This window comes from Lissotriton helveticus, chromosome 2_1 (assembly GCF_964261635.1).
Source record: "Lissotriton helveticus chromosome 2_1, aLisHel1.1, whole genome shotgun sequence".
In the NCBI taxonomy this organism is placed as follows: Eukaryota; Metazoa; Chordata; class Amphibia; order Caudata; family Salamandridae; genus Lissotriton; species Lissotriton helveticus.
Window position 1 is genome coordinate 625,361,596 of NC_136059.1, and position 20,521 is coordinate 625,382,116.

Sequence of the window (20,521 nt, forward strand, 5' to 3'; positions counted from 1 at the left end):
CACTTCTTAGCTGCCATGCAGCAATGCATCATAGGAGTTGTAGTCGGGGAATCTCTAGGAGCATAGGCTCATTTAAGTACTACATTCACATGGCAGATATACTGTGTTTTACTAAATTAAGCAATTTTTATTTTAACGCAAAATGTAACAAAGCTGTACACTCATCATACTGAGCTAGTTCTATTACTGTCAAAGATACACCAGTGTCACAGGCTTACAACACATCAGGATTTGAGCCAGAGGAGACCCAGGCACAGGCAGGGGAAGATGACATAGTGGCCCCACAAACCCAAACACCTGCATCACCAACACGCAGGAACACAGTGTTGATACTACCAAAGTTGGAGGTTGAAGGTGAAGAGACCCAAGAATAGCTGCACTCCACACAATCTGAGCAGGCATCCACCCAAAGAGGTTATTCACACTTGTAGCAAAGTGACATCTACAACAGGAGATGCAGGACAAAAGCATAAGTTCCATCTGTGGAAGGAGAGGGCTCCTCTCTCTTTGGTGGTTGGGAGGGCACAATGGTGAAGGTGCAACAACATGGTCGACATTAAGGACAGCAACAGAGAGCTGAACATGATAATGGCAGAAGGACCGAGGACAAATAATGGCAACATCAGGTACATGACAGATGCCATTAGGGATCTCTGTAAGGTCATGCAGAAAGAAAATAGTATGCACCACAGATGGCAGAACCACCTACTGGGCATTTGTATGGTTACACCAGAGCAATAAGCCACCTGAGCACTGCTAGACTCTCCTGTCCAGACGCACTGCTGGCCATGTAGGTGGCCAAGGGATTGATGTGAGTCACCAACTCTGTTGAACATTTGCAGAGAGCCACAATAGCTGGGACAAGTGAACTGGGTATAGGGGACAGTGAAGAGGCCTTAAACCTCAGCATGGTCAATGTCCCAGTGAGAGAAAGCAGGCAACACAATACAAGACAAAGTTATACTGTGCCTGAGGGCTCATTAAGAGAGGATAGTGTACCCTCTGACCAGTCCAGAGTTGTGCCTGCCCGTAAAACGCGAAAAGGGCTTGGACCACGGCATGCCAATAGGTGAGGTAACCTATTGTACATGTCAGTTAGTGTTGCCTTTGTGTTATGATCAAAAAACAAGTAAGAGGTTGGACTCCAATCAGTAAGGCTGAGCCCCAATTCAACAATAAACAACAAAATGCCAATACTGATATCCAATTTACATCTCAACGGCAACACATTGAAGTGAAACAATGTAACCACCAAACCTCTGTTTCCATATGAGTTAATCAAAATGTTTTCATAAACATAATCACATATATGAATTCCATTAACATAATTAAATAACTTTAACATTTTTCATCCTACCACACTACAATAAATCTCTTTTTAGAGCATTCCTCCACTTACCATCAATTTACTTTCACACCCATTCCATTAAACCTTTCCTGACATACTTTCACAATCATCCACTACTACCACTCTCCACACATTACAGCAGCTCTACACCCTGCCCACTTTTCAAGATTATGAAACAATACCCAGTCAAAAATACAATTAAACTATAGGCCACAAAAGAGTAAGTTTGTATAGTCACAACATTTTTTAAATTATTTTCATATTATGTACACACAATTGGTCACACACAGGTTGACGTGTTTTGATTCCCCCAAATCCGGGGTTCTCCTCAGGACCAGAAAGCTGCAACAAAACACGGAACATTTGCCTTACTTTTTGCCTAAATATCATCAATGGCCCCTCTCTTCTACCCTGCCCCGTATACCAAACTAGTCTTACATCAATGAAGTCGCTAGATCGGCCGAATCAAACTATGTCTGCAAAAACAACAAAGTGTCTCAAATTAGTATGTTAGTCACACAGTGTTTAGAAGAAATCACAGCACTCCAAATAACAAAATGTCTTATATTAATCACGGCGGTCAAGCGTAGACCGCAAGTCGCTAAGGCCCTGTTGCGTTGTCTAGAGGGTTTTCAACTGGGAGTCCTATATTGGACCGGGGAAAAGAAGCAAACGAGAATAAAAAAAAAAAAATTAAGATTGTAATGAGCAGGGGCGAGAATGAGCCAGACTTATTCTGGAGGCTACTCTACCTTTTTTCAATTGAACTGCCCATGGACGCCTGGGTGAGTTTTATGAGTTAGGTGTGGCTCGCATCCTGTTTCCTGTGAGGGAGAGAAAAAGTGGAGCCGTATTTTACAACATACACTCGGCTTGTTCACGATTGAGATTTTATCTCATAATTAACCACCTAGCGTGGTGCCATCAGCTTAAAATATTAACAAACTAGGGCCCTCTCTATTTAGCAACACTTATTGCTAAACGTGTCTATGAATCTATCGTGTGGTCTAAAAATAAAATTTTCTGTCTGCAAAACGTACCTTTGACGCAAGTCAATCCGCAATGTGTATCTCCATGGGTCACCGGAGAATTTGGTGATTACTTTGCACGGTAGCGGAAGCGGATTAAGTGTGTACGCTAAGGCTCTGCGTGATCACACTGCATGCTGGGAATTGTGGTAGTCAGCTCTATTGGTTGAGCCCCGAGTGACTCATAGCTCGGAAACAGATATTCCTTCTGTTCCGTGAAGACATAAAAAGGTGCCAATACAAGAAATGGATAAGTACATTATTGCGAGCAAAGCTCAATGACTTTACACGGAAACGGGAGTGATTTGAATGTCTACGCTGAGGCTCTGCATACTCCCACTGCATTTTGGGCAATGTATTAATCAGCTCTGTTAGTTGAGCCCCTGGAGCCTCTTCATTTGTGAAAACAATGTTCCACATGTTATATGGCATTCCTTTATAAAAAGTAACAAAAAAGGTGGTGGTCCAATGCATGGGTGAGTGCATTCTTGCAAGCCCTGCTCTGCCAAAGCTGGAACCAATATTACTTTCTCAGAGGAGAGAACACGGGTTAGAACAATCAGGTAGCTTGAGTCTCATAAGGTTCCAAAACCTGGAATATAATAGATCGCATTTTTGGGCAGGAAACCCCATCTCATAATTTATAAATCTCGGACAGTTCGTTTGGTCTATCAACCGCTGTGTTAAATTTTACTATCAACATAGCCTCTCTTCAGGTCAGATTCAGATTCACATCCAAATCCCCTCCTCTGCAGTCTTGTTCCACTTTTGAGATGACCGTCCATGTTAATTCCTTCTCAGAGTGTGCGTTCAATCTCCAATGTTTCACTAACCGTGCTGTCTGGACATTTTTACGTATCCTCGATTTATGTTGAGAGATTCTATATCACACTTCTTGATTTGTTTTGCCTTTATATTGCTTCATGCAGGGGTACAATATCCTATAGACAACATTTTTAGATTTACAATTCGTGAACAAATCATGCTTCCAGTGAATGGAATTGTGGGTGAACAGTGAGCCCTCTTGAGTAGATTCACAGCTCACTCAAGTACCACATTTATGATTTCCAGAGACTGGAGGCAAGCCTACAAAGTCATGTACTGTGCTCTTCCTTGTTTGAGGTAATGCAACTCTTACTACTTGATTCGAAATGCTCCTATCTTTTTTAAAAGCAAATAGTGGAACTGAGGCTAAAGACTGGTCCAAGTTTTCTATCAAATGCCAATTCTGATTAATTACTTTTTTAAAAAGATTGTAATTGGGGCAAAAAGTTGCAAAGCACACTATTCTTTCAACTGGCATTGTTAATCTTCTCTCCAACAAAGCTTCGTGTGGGGTCCACCATGCTCCTTTCATTGCCCTCTTGAGCAATTTTTGGGGGTATCCTCGATCGATTAGGCAGCCCATTAAATTATTAGCATGCAAAGTGTATTCATCTTTGTAAGAACAGTTGCGCCTTATCCTTAAAAATTGTCCATAAGGAAGGTTTTCTTTTAAACTTCTTGGGTGATTGCTTGAAAAATGCAAAGCTTTATTCCTGTCTGTGGATTTCTTGAATAAAGTTGTCACCAAACCTCCATCTGCTGCATAAACCTCTACATCTAGGAATGCTTTTTTTTCAGTTGTTCTGCTGTTCAACCAGTCATGGAATGTTGTTAACCAATTTTCTTCATCGCCTGTCCACACCATAAATATGTCATCAATGAATTGTACCCAACTCCCTATAAACGAATATATCGCTTTACTCCGCATGAAAAGACTCCGCAGACAATCACAATGCATTTTTTAGTCCGTAATTATCATGAATCCGCATTTTTCATAACGAAACATAGACAACTAAAAATGTATTTAAACATCCAAAACTACATTTGTCACGCATTTCTTAACAAAGTTTGCTTTCACAAATAAAATTAAAGTCAAAGAAATCCTTTTTTTTATTTGTCACTTAAACGTTCTTTCTTTCTAAATCAATTACTCTAAATAAAATATAACTTACCTTATTGCAGATCTTTCCTGCATCCGTTGCCGTAGAAGTCACTCTGTATTGTAGAATTATTTTTATAATGAATTACCTCTTTCGTCAAAAGTATTACTAAAGATAAAAAAGAGACAAATTTTATCATCAGTACCCTACGCTTACCTTGTAAACTGCTTCACCATTCTGCAGCCTCTCCACTTCATTTTTCTCTCACTTCGTCTTTTTTTTTCAAGAAATAAGTTTCGTCCTAGTTTTTCACACATAGAAATAATTCATATTCGCCCTCTTCTATGGTGAATGCAGTGCACCTTCGAGAGTCAGGATTCACCCTCAATTAATTCAGTAAGTCTCTTTTTTTTTAATTTGTTCTTTTTCCTTTCTTTTAAAAAAAATGTAAAGCCTTAACCCTCATGCACCCACTCTGACAATAACAATCACCCACATTGCTCAATCAGTTGTGATCAGTGTAAACGAAAACTTACATATTTTTGAGCACAGATATGTTTCTCCGTCGACTGTAGGGCCGTAGGTTTCTCTTGCTGATACCTTTACAAAAAAAGATGGCCATTACGTAACATTACTGTCAATTCCTTCTGCGCACCTTGCTTACAAACTGTGTAAGTAAAGTAATAATGTCACTGACATCCAATTTTACCTTGCGGAGTGATAGTATTGAGTGCAGAAAGTATGCGGAATGAATGTATTTGCGGAGTGAAAGTATGCGGAATGAATGTATTTGCGGGGTGAAAGTATGCGTGATAATGGCATTCATTATGAAAAATTCGTGGAAAAGGTTGAACACCCCTATAAACTGAATAAAGGGATTGTTGTTATAAATGAATTTTTCTTCTAATTATGACATGAAAAGTACTGTTAGCTCTGGGGCGAAGGGGCACCCTATCGCTACTCCCTTCACTTGGAAGTACAAGCCTCCATTAAAAATGTAAGTAATTTTTCTTTAGTGCAAAACTCGCCAATTCTACTATGAATTCTGTGGGTACTTGGACTGGTTTTGTCCTGTTGTCCAGAAAAAAGTTACTACTGCTATGCCTTTATCCTGAGGTATTTGAGTATATAAGGACACCACGTAGAATGTAACTAGAAGGTGTTCTTTCTTAACAACTCGCATAGAGTTCAGTTTATTGAAGAAATCTGTAGTGTCTTGGAGAAAAGTTGGAACTTCTACCATGAAAGGTTTAAAAAAATGAATTTTGAAATGGGCTCCATCAGGGATTCCCAGCCTGAGACTATTGGTCGTCCTGGTAGATGAGTCTAATTATTATGTACTTTTGGTAGTACATAAAATAACGGGATCCTAGGGTATTTGTTTTGTAAATACTCATATTATTTTTTCCCCATGAAGCCTTGGTCATATCGATTTTGCAAAATATTGAATAGTTCCCCTTGTAACTCTCAAGTGGGATCTTTTGCAGCTTTTCTGTAACATTCACGATCTCCGAGTTGTCTCATCACTCCAGCTGTATAGTCCGGTATACCCCAGACCACAATGGAGCCCGCCTTTCCCGCCTGATTTATTGTTATTGAGGGGTCATTCTTAATATTTACAAGAGCTTCTTTTTGTGAATTAGATGTATTATGTTTGACATATTATTTCTTTTTTTCCATCTCGATGATTGCGGACAACACTGTTCTTTCAAAAGTGACCACTTCCTTGGGAACCTTTGTGGCTGGTGGCAAAAAAATTATTTTTTCCTTTGTCCTGTTACTTCCATGGCTTCAGAAAATGGATTTTCAGCAAAAAATGTTTTCAGTCGGATTTTACGGCAGAACTCAATGACCTCTATTTTCATTTTGACAAAATTTGTGTTCTTTGTGGGAAAGAAAGATAGTCCTCTTTCTAGAATACTTTGCTCTTCGTTGGTCAGGATTCTTTGTGACAGATTGCAAATGAGAGAGACTACTAGTTTTTGTAATTCTGTCGTCTTGTTGACAATCTTCAACTATCAACAATGGGAGATTTAACATAGGGTACATTGAGCCTACGTTAGGGGTGCTTAACATGTTAGGCAAGGGAAGGTTAGGGCTTGGCAAGTGGGTGCACTTGCCAGCTTGACATGGCAGTTAAAAACTGCATGCGCAGACAATGCAGTGGAAGGTCTGACACACATTTGAAAGGATATTTGAGTGGGTGGCACAATCACTGCTGCTAGCCCACTGGTAGCATTTAATTTACAGGCACTCGGCACACACCGTGCACTTTACTAGAAACTTACCAGTAAATCAAATATGTCAATCATGGAGAACCAATCAAAGTTACAATTTACTCAAGGTCCTTCTTGAGTCAGATAGAGGAACACACTGCAACAATGAAGTGATCAACATGTTATGTGCTGCTCTACAGGTGGAACAAAAGCTACATTGCAGTTACAGACCAGAAGCATCAGGCATAGTTGAACAGATGAAAGGAAATTATATTAACAAGGTTAACAGGCAAGTAAAATATCGAACATGGTGTGAACCCATTGCTCATTTATAGTATAAACAGTAGTTAAATATCATGACGTGTTGCAAGATTGGATGGAACGTGGACCTCTCAACTTTGATGAAAACCATTTTCTCAAAGTCAAGAAACCGTGAATTCTGACTTTTCCTTTTTTTACCCAAAATACAAAAATATCATACCCAACCACTCGCAAGACCAATATAATCTTCAACCGGGGGATATTAGAAACAACTACCATCTATTTTGACCATTACTCAGCATCACAAGTACTTACACTACCATCATACTATAGAGAGACTACAAATTTTTAAAGAAAGATCCGTGGTATTTATTGGGAATCCAGCTATATTATGGCAACACTGGATGTCAGTTCCCTTTATACCTGCATTGATCACAATCACAGTATAAAGGCTTGTACTTTCTTTCTGAAAATTACATCACTAAGATTGTTGAGATGCATGAAGAAGTTTTGCCTTGAAAAGAACAGCTTTTATCTTTGATGACATATATTGTCGCCAAATCTCAGGATTGTGATGGTCACCTGCTTCACCCCCAGCTTCGCAAATGTTTTCAAGAGTTGGTGAGAGAAGCACAGGGTTGGACTGAGAATGCAAGCCAGCCCAGGCAATTAAGTCGGACCGGCCTCGTGGAAGGGGTGGACTGGTGGGAAACACTGCTGCTGCTTTTGTTACAAGGGGCTGATATTGCAGCACTGTCCAGCCCTGGAGAATCAGGTGGTTTGGACAGAAGAAAATGACCAATATACCTCCCCTATGATTTTATAAGTTAGTTACATTTATGATCCTATCCTCGTTGGAGATGGATAAAGGAACAAAATAGAGTCATTTATTAGGAGATTGCAGTTTAATGAGCCAAACCTGAGTTTCACATATAAAATCAGTAGGGAAAGTATAGAATATCTATATGTCCACCTGGAAGTAGAACAGAAAACTCTGACCATAAGATTGCACCATGAGGAGACAGCAGGGAATAGCGTATTGCATGCGGATAGAAACCATCTTACAAGCCTAAAATGGACTAGCTCCTATGAGGAGCTCTTAGGGAGTGAAAGAAATTGCTTCAACAATTAGGAAGAGCAAAAGGTCCTAAGCAGATTCAGGGTCTGTGATTATCCTGCGAGCTAAAGGGGAGATGGACTATGGATTCCCTCCTTGAACATCACCTACCCAGCTGGTCTTTGAGCAAACTCTCCTGCGTTTCTTCTGACCTTATCTCCCTCCTCCCCCTTCACCCTACCCCCTACCCCTTTCTGCTCTACTCTTCTCCTCTTTCCAGCTATTGACCTTTGCCCTCACCAGTCCTTGCTCATAGTTCCCACCCTGTTTTTCCACTGGACTCTCTTCTGTGAATTTTCCCTTGTCAGCTGAGACCTGGCAATTTGACTGATGCCCGATGGAGCTACATTGTGTAGCTAAAGGGGAGACTGGCTGTGGATTCCCTCCTCGGGACGTCACCTGCCCAGTCGGTCTTTGGGCAGACTTCCTTTCGTCTCTCCTGACGTTCTTTCTCTCATCCTCCCCGTCACACTTCCCCCTTTCCCCCTTCCACTCTATTGTCTCATCTTTCTCTCCTCTCTCAATGTGTTGCTTATTTTTGCTGTGATGCGTAATTATTATTATCTTTAACAGTGTGTAACCTAATGTAAAGCAATCTGTTACCTACGGGTCTAGCCAGCGCTATATAAAACTCATTAAATAAGTAAAATAAATAAATCCTGCAAAGGTATTGGGGCAGACATCCAATAAGATTTCAACAAAAACATGTGATTTCTTTTTTTAAATAAAAAGAGGATACGTCTGGGCAAAATCTGGTTTAATTTATCAAAGATTTCAATATGTGTTTTGAAAATATTGAACTTCTCAGGAGCAAAAATTAATTAATAAACATAATTGTGACATATTTGATGATTGGTATTTGTCATTTAATATGTCATACAAAATGTTTTCTAATGACTTAAACACATGTTTATTAGTGCAGAGGGCTCCATAACTGCGGTGAGTAATTCGATGAGATGCATAATTACTCATAGCAGGAGTTAGAGTGAGGGGAGGCTGTAGCATCTTAGGAGGCCCGCAGATCTTTAGAATGGCTTATAGGCTGGAAGGAAATGTACAGCACTTACACAACATTCCAGAAGCAGCAATATCAGAAGGGTGCATGCATGTTTGTGATAAAAAAGGTGTTCCAGTAGCCTGCCGGAAACTCCAGTTTATTTTTCCAAGTCATTAAGTGTGGGAGCGGCCCATTGCCCACGAATTAGAACTCAGAGTGAATTAATTGTTCAAATGAACAATGACCACGTATTTAAATGCAATGCATTGGTTTTCATCAAATGTATGCTATTTCAATAAATGCATTCATGAGTGTAAATTAATGTTTTCTGAACTCCAAACCTAAATTTTCCTCATAAGACAAGCCATTTAAGCATTCAAGCTGATGTTTAGTGTGCAAACAGCATTGTGAACAATCCCTAAATGTCCACTAGAGCAAAGACATAAAATGCAAAAAAATAGATCTTTGTAAGAGAAAACCCACACACATAGAGCAATCATGTAAGTATGTGATGATTTTAGAACAAGGTCTGGTGACTAGTGTCATTTTGCCTACAGAGCAGCATATCTGCAGCAGATTAAATAAATAAAAAATGGAAAAATCACAGATGTCACAAACAGCTAGATAGCATTTTTTCACATTAAATACAAAAGTGGTGCAATCTATACAATACAATATAATAGTATTTGTAAAGCGCTGTTTATCATCCAAGAGGGTATCCAGATGTTGGGGGGGGGGTAAGGGAGGGGGTGTGCTGTGGGTTATCTGTTGAACAGCCAGGTTTTCAGTTTCTGTCTGAACTTTCGGAGGGTGGATGTTGCTTGGAGTTGCAGACGGAATTTGTTCCAGTGTTTGGTGGCCACGTGGGAGAATGTACGTCCACTGCTCCTGCTTTCTTTGGATGCAAGGTTGTGGGCCAGGTGCAGGGACATGGAGTATAGTTGTCTGGTGGGTTGGTGGAAGTTAACTCTGTGGCTGGTGTAGGTGGGGCCTAAGTTGTAGAGGGATTTGTAGGCATGGGTGAGTAGTTTGAACTGGCACCGATTGTTTACAGGGAGCCAGTGTAGTGCTTTGAGGTGGGGTGTCATGTGGACTCATCTCTGGAGGTCGAGGATGAGTCTTGATGCTGCGTTCTGTATGATCTAAAGTATGTTCAGAAGTTGTGTGATGATCCCTATCTCGAGGGTTTTTCTGTAGTCTAGGCGGGTGGTGATGAGTGCCTTGTTGACTTTGCGTCTAGTGTCAGCGGAGTGCCACTTGAAAATGTTGTTCAGCATGAGGAGGATGTGAAAGCATGCCAAAGAGACAGTGTTTATCTGCTTACTTATCAAATGTTTGCTGTCAAGGATGATGCCTAGACTTTTTGCGTATTGTGTGCGTGTGGGAGGAGAGCCGAGTTTGGTTGGCAACCTAGTGTCATTCCAGGAGGAGGTGTTGCTCCCAAAGATGAGGACCTCTGTTTTCTTGTTGCTGAGCTTGATGCACTGCATATACCGGGTGACGTCGGTCATACATTTGAGAGAGTTCGCTTTGGTGGTGGTGTGGGCTGTGGACAGGGACAGGTGAACTGTGTGTCGTTAGGGTAGGAAACAATGTTCATCTCATATGATTTAACTAGAGTGGCTTGAGGGGCCATTTATGTGTTAAAGAGCATTGAGCTGACAGATGATAGTTGGGGGACTCCGCAGATGATATCTTTTGAGCATCAGGAGAAGGGAGAGTGCAGATGCTTTGGATTCTTCCTGTAAGGACGGAAGTGATCCATTTGATGGCTTTTCTTTGGATTCCTATCTAGTGGATGCCTAGTAGGAGGGAGTAGTGGAACATTGTGTCAAAAGAGGCAAATAGGTCAAGCAGGATCAGGGCTGTGATTTTTCCTCTGTCAATGAGAGCTCTGATATCATCCATGGCAGCCACCAGGACCATCTCGTTGCTGTGCTTTGGGCTAAAGCCTGACTGCGAAGGGTCTAGACCTTTGTTGGTTTCCAGATAGTTGGTTAGTTGGATGTTTATAACTTTTTCTCGGACTTTCCCTAGGAACGGGAGTAGGGATATTGGCCGGTAGTGTTTGAGTTCTGCCGGGATTGCGTAGGGTTTTTTAAGGAGCGGATTGACCTCTGTATACTTCCAGTCCTCTTCGAATTTGGCAGTATCAATGTAGGTGTTGATGATGGTCATGAGTTCCTTGCTGATGGAGTTGGTTCTCTTGTTGAACATGTAATGGAGGCAGGTAAAATACATATTGTCCCACCTGATCCTGAAGCACGAGAAAGGTGATAAAGATGTATCATGCACATCTGAATGAGCAAAGTTAAGAGGGAATCTGTGGAAAAGTGAGTAAAGTTAGGAGAGGAATCTGTGGAAAAACAAGCAAAGTTAGGAGCGGAATCTGTCAAAAGAGGAGCAAATTTACGAGGGAATCTGTGGGAAAAAAATTACATTTTAGAGAGAAATCTGTGGAAAAACTAGAAAAGTTAGGAGGGAATCTGTAGAAAAACAAGCAAAGTTATGAGAGGAATCTGTGTAAAGAAGTGCAAGGTTAAGAGGGAATCTATGGGAAAACAAGGAAAGTTATCAGAGGAATCTGTGGGAAGGAGAACAAAGTTAAGAGCGACTCTGTAGAAAAAAGAGAGAAGTTAAGACAGGAATCTGTGAAAAATGTACAAAGTTGAGAGGTAATCAGTGGAAAAATGAGCAAAGTTAGGAGATACATCTCTGGAAAGAAGAGCAACATTAAGAGGGAATTTGTGGGAAAACGATTAAAGTTAGGAGAGGAATCTGTGGAAAAGCAGGCAGAGTTAAGAGGAAATCTGTGGAAAAACTAGGAAAGTTAGGAGAGAAATCTGTGGAAAGACGAGGAAAAATATGAGTGAATCTGTGGAAACTTGAGTGAAGTTAAGAGAGGAATCTATAGAAAATGAGCAAGGTTGAGGAATATGTGGCACAGAACAAAGTTATGGGATAACCCTGCTGGTTGGTGCGAGTGGCAGGGGAGAGCTATCCAAAAGTATGCTTGCTTCATCATACACTCATAAGAATGCAATTATTAACTAATGCAACAGAGACATGAAACAAGGATGCTAAAAAACGTTTATTCAAAGCAGAGCAAACAAAATCAATACAAACAAGATCACATGCATGGCCAAAATTGCCATTCTACCTCTTTACCAATTTCCTGATAGGCTGCAGGGTAGGCTGATGCTTTCAGAGCTGGATGGATGCAATGACCCACTCATGAAAACCCCAAATAACCCCATTTTATTTGTAGCATCCTGCAGTGTGGGGCTAGTTAAAATATTTTTTGTCAGGGCTGCTTTTGGTTTCCAATCTGGTCCTGATCACATACATTACATAATCTGAACTGAATGTTGGCAAATACTCACAAACTAAAAACACCTGCAGCCATCTAATCAGAGCACGTTATTTTGTAAGGCAATGCACCTGAGATACACAGCCGTTGTGCCAAACGTCTTCTGATGGTAAGCACTTTGAGGGCACCCACTACACCACATGCTGCAGTAGTACAGTGGTGAGTTTGCACAAACCAGGCCTACACAATAATACCAGTGGAAAGAGTTATTTAAATTAAATTGCAGTTAGCACTGTGACTATCTGAGAATGGAGGTACCAAGGGCCAGCTGTACAAAGCAATTTTGTGATTGCAAACCGTGAGGGCCCGATTCACAGAACTAACTTAAGACAAAATCCTAAACTTACTACCATTTTCGTATTCACAGAAGGCACTTTCTCATTTTGGTATTCACAGAAGACACTTACTCATTTCGGTATTCACAGAAGTTAGGACTCCTAACTTTAGGACTCCTAAATGCATTCTGTGAATACCGTAAGTCTTAAAATTAGGATTTTTCTCAATTTAGTAGTAGTAAAGTTAGGACTCCTAACTTTAGGACTCCTAAATGCCTTCTGTGAATACCGAAAGTCTTAAAATTAGGATTTTTCTCAATTTAGTGGTAGTAAAGTTAGGACTCCTAACTTTAGGACTCCTAAATGTCTTCTGTGAATACCGAAAGTCTTAAAATTAGGATTTTTCTCAATTTAGTAGTAGTAAAGTTAGGAATCCTAACTTTAGGACTCCTAAATGCCTTCTGTGAATACCGAAAGTCTTAAAATTAGGATTTTTCTCAATTTAGTAGTAGTAAAGTTAGGACTCCTAACTTTAGGACTCCTAAATGCCTTCTGTGAATACCGAAAGTCTTAAAATTAGGATTTTTCTCAGTTTAGGAGTCCTAAAGTTAGGAGTCCTAACTTTACTACTATTAAATTGAGAAAAACCCTAATTTTATGACTTACGGCATTCACAGAATGCATTTAGGAGTCCTAAAGTTAGGAGTCCTAACTTTACTACTACTAAATTGAGAAAAATCCAAATTTTAAGACTTTCGGTATCCACAGAAGGCATTTAGGAGTCCTAAAGTTAGGAGTCCTAACTTTACTACTACTAAATTGAGAAAAATCCTAATTTTAAGACTTACGGTATTCACAGAATGCATTTAGGAGTCCTAAAGTTAGGAGTCCTCACTTCTGTGAATACCGAAATGAGTAAGTGTCTTCTGTGAATACCAAAATGAGTAAGTGCCTTCTGTGAATACGAAAATGGTAGTAAGTTTAAGATTTTGTCTTAAGTTAGTTCTGTGAATCGGGCCCTGACTGTTTCGAATGGCTATTTCTAATGTCCATACCCCATTTTATGAATCAGAAAAGTTTTTAGAACTCGTAAAATGGGCTTCCTGACCCATACTGAATCGCAATTTGGAAGGAGCATAAAAGGTGCGTTTTTCCAAGTTGCGATTCTCTATGCAATATATCAGTGGTTTGTGACTGAAGTTACAGTTCACACCATTGCACAGTTAATAACACATCAAAGGAGCACTGGTTCCGTTAAGGAACATGAGATGCTTTTAATAAAGCTTTCCATTTGGGAATGCAAAAACAGGCCACTATCCTTGTGTTTTTCGAGGCAATCATGGGAGGTCGATATTGTGACTTTAATACTTAATATTCGTTGGGAAAGTCATTCTGCTCCTTTGTGACGGGTGATTTTGTGAAGTGACCTAACAGTACACAATTTGGTTCGCAAAATAAAATGCTGGTCTTAAACATTAGTTGCATGATTTGTGACCACTTTTTGTCACCAGTATGATAGTGCATTTGGCCCATGAGGACACTAGAGTCTGGCAAACAGGATACTCTGACACAAATCTGGATATCCAGGCCACCATAATACATGTGCATTATAGCCTATTGCACCGGTAATACAGCACATGGGATATCCGCCACATTTCGACAGAATACCCTATCTGAACTCTAAGTGAGGTCCCATGTTCTGTTTTTCAGTGGCAGTAGATGTTTTCGATATTTCTGCAGCATCCCATTTAGGCTGCGAAGGTGGAGAAATATTTGGCATGCTTTTTGAAGTTGCTTGACTTGGGCCCACCTCATATGTAGTGGTCCCCTCGGAGATTCTACTGGTGTGGTTTAATGACCTGCTTGAGTGTTGACAATCCCTATGAATATATTCTATTTTGTAGGGCATACTGCAATACTGCACTCTTCGGCCCAAGTTTGGGTTCTGCTTTTTTTAGATTGTTAGTTGTGGTTGTGCATTATGTGATAACTGCATCTTGTGTGCGCTCTGATTTAATCGGTCATCCCCTGGAGTAATGGTAAAAACGTGAAATGCCTTATTTAAGCAGAGCATAAAGTGGACGTAGATACTCGGTCCACAGTATGCATGTGCTGCAGTTATTTATATTGTCAAAAGAGTCTTGTACAATTGCAACATAGACATTTGTAAAGCTGGTCGAGTTTTTCATTTCCCAATTGTGTTAGCCTAATTTCTTTTCTGCTGAGTAAGGCCCCCTTGTGCACTTCCCAAATATTCATTGATTTGTTTTTGATTCTAAAAGTTTTTATTTTTATTTTAAGATATGTGTGGAACAATACTTATGTTGCTGTTAATGACTCATATCACGCCCTTCACTTCCAGCAACATCTGTTTAATACACACAGCTGATGCCAGTAAAACATGTGCAGTGTTTGGTCTGTGGACTGGAACTCCACACGTGCTACTTTATAGTGTGTTTTGTTTGTAGTGTTAGTTTTATTGTATATATGCATTTGCATGTCACTTTGCCCACAGTAGTTCTTGACCTTTTGTAGACATTGGCTTATTGGCACTATGCTGAGCTCGATTTGGGTCTGTTAGATGGTTCCTCTAAACCTGGACACAACTCTGCAGTACTTACCATATCCTCAGAGCCCAAGTCCTAAAACATAAGATGGTGGGAAGGAGTGATGCAGGAATTGAAAACATTAAATGTCATCACAACCAGTGACAATAAAGGAAGTGACATCTCTATATCAGACCTCAAAATACTCTAGCAACTAGATTTAGCAAATCCCTTATTCTTCAAATAATATTTATCCTGAATACATTTAAGTGCACAATAAAATATCACCATGGTTAAACTGATCAGTACTTAAGCCTGTTCTCTGAGAACTTTCCAAAGGGAATGAACATCCCGTAGATGGATAAAGTCCAATGCCCTTCTACCAAACGTTGAAAAGACACTAACAGTAGTACTGAAGCAGCATTTAAAACTGAAAGAGACATCTTGTGCAAACGCTTCAGTGAGCGGGTTAATAGCCAGAAAATCATCTCTGAAGCCAGCAGCTGAGTAGAAAAGGTTACTAGAAATGACCTATTATACCCGGTAAGACAAGAGGGGGATGCTGATACTATGAGATTTATAACAACTTTTTCTGGACAGGCATATGAGGTTCGCAGAATTTTTAACAAACACTGGCACGTGTTATTAACTGATGACAATCTTAAGAGGAACCTCAGTAGCAACCCACAAATCACCTTCAGGAAGAGTCGCTTATTACGTGATGATTTGAGCCATAATCATGTTTCAAGTACTGCAGAGTTAATTGACAAGGGGCGCCCGGGTTTCAGATGTTGTAGAAATTGCAAAGCATTTAGCAAGAGTAGTGATTGTGTCAAACTTGCCATACCCAATTCCAGAAGAGAGTTCCTTATCGAGAAACCTCTGACTTGCAATACTATGTACTGTGTATATGCACTGATCTGCCCCTGTAATAAGTTACATATAGGGAGCACGATACAATGTGCAAAAAAGTGAGTGCTCGAGCATATACAGGCCATAAGACACAACAACAGACAATATCCAGTGGCCCATCACTTCTATGACTACCATTGTCAGGATGAATAATTGCTGAGAATGGTGGTGATTGATGCTGTAACACTGGAAGTCCGTGGTGGCAAGCAGGAACTCTCATCACGCAAATTGGAATCTCGGTACAAAATTGATTTGATACCATGGTCCCAAATGGTGTAAATTCTAGTGAAGAACTGGCAATCCATTTGAATTTTTAGAACTCATGATGAATGTAATTTACTATAGCAGTTTTCTGGATTCACATTTTATTTTTTTAGGTATGGGCACTTCTCCTTTTAACTGTGGCAACAAATTGTGAGGAATTAACTTTGTTTACATCGGTTTAAATTCAAACTTGTGTGGTGACATTAATGTTGGTTACATTGACGATTTCTGCCCACTGGGGCAGAATTGAGAACAGTGTTGCAGAATAATACTATCTTTATTGTTAAAGAATATTTAGGAGAAACAATGTAAATGTGGAGGCAGTTGACACAATATAATTGTTGCTCACTAGGGCGAGATGTCGGATTTGAACCCAGAAAAAGGTACATTGTACTTCTGCCGCATGCGTATTATATATCAATGGATGGATAATTTGAAATCTGCACCATCCAAATCTGCATTGAAATGTTTAAAGATACACTTTAAATAACATGTTTATTAATATGTACATAATATTGCGAGTCTTGTTTACAAGACGATCGTCATGTGTTAAAATCTGTGTGATACTCAAATCTCAGTATTGTGAATTATTAATTTGAAATGATTCAGCGAGCTTTCTACTTACGAAGTATGTGTTATTTGTATGATGCATTATGCTTTATAACATCGTTATAAAATGGTGGCAACAGTTGACAATGTAATATACAATTTTTGTGCAGCCCTTTTTCTATTTCTTGTAAGGAAGTGGATAAAATCACAAGTGATGAATTTGTGTACTAGTAGAGTGAGCAAGGCGCGAGCCGAAACGCGTCATTTTTCTAGCCATTAAATAACTTTAATCAGCATGCTGGAGTGTCCGAGTGTTTTCTGCCAGTAAGCGGAGAAATTTTGAAGCGAGCATTTGGGACCTCCGGTAGCCCAATTCCAACCAGAACTGGTGTGGTGATACATATACATATAAATTCATATTTATAATTTTTTATATATTTCTAACATTTTATAATTTATTAACATAATTATTTATTAAGTAGACAAGTAAATATATATGTTACATTTTATTTATGCATGTATAATTTATTTTTACATTACATGAATTACTTATAATTGTTAAAATGTTTCTAATAATTCTAAATATTTTTTAAAAACGATATTGTTTACTTCAATATTTTTAACAACTATATATTTTTCTCTATTTTAGTTCTCACCATTATGTAGATAGGATGTCGATATTTTTTAAATCGATATTTATGTCCCGATATGTTGGGAACACGATATTTTGACCATCGATATTTCGGCAGTGATTCCTTTTGAAACTTTCACATGCAGGTTTATAATTAAGTGTGAATCTCCTGCATAATTCTAATAGCTTTTATCCAGAAGATGGGCTATCACGGATGTTCGACCTCTTCTGTGACCTGAGAACATTTATTTCAGATTTAAGTGTCACAAAATCTTCTGTTTGAGTTAAGGTGGCAAACCTATTCCTTGCTGAAGGGTCATACAATTCTGAGTATGCATTTTGTTTTACACTTAATTAAAAATGGCGGATGCAGTTTTTTCTGTACTCCTTGAATTCTTGCAACTGATTGTCCCTATTTTAAAAGAGCCTCTCTTGCTACTGCATCTTTTGTGTATGCCTACAACATTGCATCATCTACCTTTGCAGTGTTTCAGAAAGAGTGTCAATTTTTAGCACATCATCCATACTGTCAGCTAGATTGAAGAAATCTCTCTAATATCAAGATTATGTTCTTATTTGATTTACACTGAAGTTTCATGGTTCACAGATTATCATTACCAGTCTGCAGAAGTGCCATGAAGCGAAACCTATTCACCTCGACAGAGAGATCATGATCTGTACTTGTAACAGAAATCACAGCAGCCCATACAGAAGGAAAAAGGGAAATGGAAGTCAGAGAAAACACTGATGCGAAGCTTGCCACCACTCTTAACATTCAACACATATTCAAACATTTTACCTAATTAATGCAAATAACAAGTCTTCTAACTCAACTCTTTCTTCTTTAAATCGTGTGCATTTTTTTCTCATTTTAAATATAAGAAATCAGTGGCCACTTTTTGTTCTTTTGAAAATCGTATGGCACAGTCCTTAAATAAGACTCTTATGGACTGACTATAGAGCTCAATTAAGATAAGTTTTGGGGAGAGGAGTTGGTCTAAGGCTAGGGCAGTGGACCTGGGGAACTGGGTTTGAGTCTCGGCAATGACGCTGAACATCCTGTGATTATTGGCAAATCACCTAATTACTCGTGCCTAGCAAAAAAATGAATGTGTCCTCATGTAACACTACTGGTGCTATGTAAAGCGCTCTGATACCCGATTCAGGTCAAGTTTGTGCTATATAAAACTCCATAAAAAACAAAAGTTCAAAATGTATTCTAGTCTTGTAAATAGAGAAAAAAAATGATGATATGTACAATGTTGATGATGAAGCAGGGGACTTAAAGTGCAAAAATAAAACTGTGCAAAACCTCCAAAAATTAGATAAAAAATAGTGCGCACACAGAACAGGTACAGATATACACGTCCTTCAAAATTTTTATCATCATGAAAATGATCTGAGTAGCAAGGTAGTGCAAAAAGTAGGAAGTCAAAAGTTCCAGTCTGCAACTCCTACCGCAAGACACTGCCTTGATAATGATCCTCCAACAAGTGCAAACATAAACTGGGCTTCATTTACGAAAACTGTCACATCGCTGTGTGAAAGCAGCGAAGCAACAGCTTTCACTGTGCCCTCCTTGCGACAGGACGGATGTGCCGTATTTAATGTACGGTGCTCCATGTCGCAAGGAATTACAGATATGTCAGTAATTCTGATGTATCTGTAGGCGCAAATGTGGCACAGTGCTGGGGTGTGTCCGAAAACAGACGCAACTCCAGCAATGTATCCTTTCACATCTGGCAAGCCCCAAGTGGAAGGGGCTTCATCAGTCCTATGCCTGCTGTGAGGCACGTGTAAGATATTGATGCAGTAGCGTCCTAGGAGAGGTGCCACTTCTATGAGGCTTTTTGCGTGGTAGCGCCATCCTAGCATAAATTATACCTGGCGCAGGTAAAATGTGGCACAGGGGTTTACAAAGTGACACATCTGCCTAGATGCTTCATTTTGTAAATAGGCAGCAATATGGCACATTTTACACGCCGCCGCTGCATCACAAAAAGTGACAGAACGGTGGCACAAAAGTGTTGCAAGGCCTCATAAATAAGGCTCAAACTGTTTTAGGAAACAAGACTCTACCTTCACCTTCCCTTTCTTTATATGATCTCAATCCAAGATGGCCACCACATGAAGGGAGAGTGTGGGTTAGGAGATCCATGAACACACTTACATAATAAACACAACAGGTACGTATGTCCTTTCTGGTAAGATCCTGCTTTTTTAGCTCTTCAGGTGATATTAAGGTATTTAGATACCCCCAGATTTTGGAAGAGAGACATCACCCCAATATTGCAGTATGGTTCCTGCTTGGTGTCCTTCCCACACCCCTATCCCCCATCAAGTGACTCAATCGTTTATTGGAGTTCTTGATCAAATGTATTCCAGATAGGAACTAAAAATACCTTCTGGTATCCCCGGAATGTATTGCTCTTTATATTACTGGTACTTACAGTATAGTTAAAAAAATAATGTTGGGATGTTTTCTGAAAAGGAGGATTCATACATCCGTGAACCAATATGTTTGTGCCTCCTCATGTGCTCAAAATGATTAAAGGTCGTCTTCAGGTTTTAATGTATTGTTACAGATTTCTAGCTATCTGAAATATGTGTTACTTTACTGTGAATACAAATGTTCTAGATGATACCTACCACGCTCATGATGAAACAGGAATACCTGGATCAAAAAGACAAGTTATTTTCAGTATGCATTTTCATTTGTTCTTACACTTGTCATTGCACAAACAAATGCATTTATCAGCATACTAATAAGCATACTAATAAGGTGAGTATTTAAAAAAGACACACACAATCGTGAAATGTCCTTGATGCAAAGACGGTAGGTAGGTCTCACTCTAAAAACATGCTGGCATAACGTGATTTCATATATGTGCTGTGACCTTGCATAACTTAACCTAGGTTGCTAAAGCTTCAAAGCCATTTCGAAGGGCAGCTCAGCATAGCGAAACTCTAGAAGGAGTCCTAAATAATAGCTACAGTGCAAACTGGTATGAAATGTTTACGTGAGATTTTTGGAAGGTTCTTTTACAACAGCCATTCCCCAATATTGTGAGAATTAGTCTCC